Raw genomic sequence first — 1,122 nt, forward strand, 5'->3', positions numbered from 1 at the left:
TACAGTGTTCGATTCTATTCTTGCTATGTTTCAATCTGATCTTCTTAGAACAAAGGTATCCCCTGACATGTTCTAAACACATGCTGTATCGAACACAGTGTTCGATTCTTGTCTTGATCACTTATTTAGTGTTTTGAACACATCAATTAATGTTCTGATCACATGTTGAGGTACCAACATAGATTGCAGTGTTCGATTCTAGTCTTGTTACGTTTCAATCAGATTTAATGTTCTAATCACATGTTGTATCGAGTGCAGTGTTCTATTCTAGTCTTGTTATGCTTCAATCTGATTTTATGGAACAAAGGAACCCCCTGGCATGTTCTAAACACATGTATCGAGTACCGTGTTCGATTCTAGTCTAGATCACTTGTTTAGTGATCTGAACACATCAATCAATGTTCTGATCACATGTTAAAGTTAACAGCATCGATTCTAGTCTTGTTATATTTCAATCTGATCTTCTTAGAACAAAGGTATCCCCTGACATGTTCTAAACACACGTTGTACAGTGTTCGTTTCTTGTCTTGATCACTTGTTTAGTGATGTGAACACATCAATCAATGTTCTAATCACATGTTGGAGTTAACAACATCGATCGATTCTAGTCTTGTTATGTTTCAATCTAATCTTCTTAGAACAAAGGTATCACCCGACATGTTCTAAACACATGTTGTACCGTGTTCGGTTCTAGTTAGTGTTCTCAACACATCAATCAGTGTTCGAATCACATGTTGAAGTTAACAACATTGATATTATTCTTGTTATGTTTCTTTTGTAATCCGCAAGTCTAAACATGCACAATAATGGTATCGCTACACACTCTTGCCTTCACTATGCGTGTTCGATAAAGCTATGCCTTGACAGAGGAGGAGGTAGTGGGGAGGAGGAGGAGGAAAAGGTAGTAGAGGAGGTAGCCATAACAGCCACCGCCATCTTGTGTAGTAACCTCCAAGTAGTAATTAGCGTCGGGAGGGGGCATCTTGTTGTATGGTCTCCTACAAGATGGTAGATGAGAGGTTAGGTTCGCAAATGCATTAAAGCTGATGATAGCTAACGGAATTTCAAATTATCCGTCACCACAATTCAAAGGGATAGCAGCACGGTGCTCTGTTGATTAAA

The sequence above is a fragment of the Anabrus simplex genome, chromosome 2 (assembly GCF_040414725.1).
Source record: "Anabrus simplex isolate iqAnaSimp1 chromosome 2, ASM4041472v1, whole genome shotgun sequence".
Lineage (NCBI taxonomy): Eukaryota > Metazoa > Arthropoda > Insecta > Orthoptera > Tettigoniidae > Anabrus > Anabrus simplex.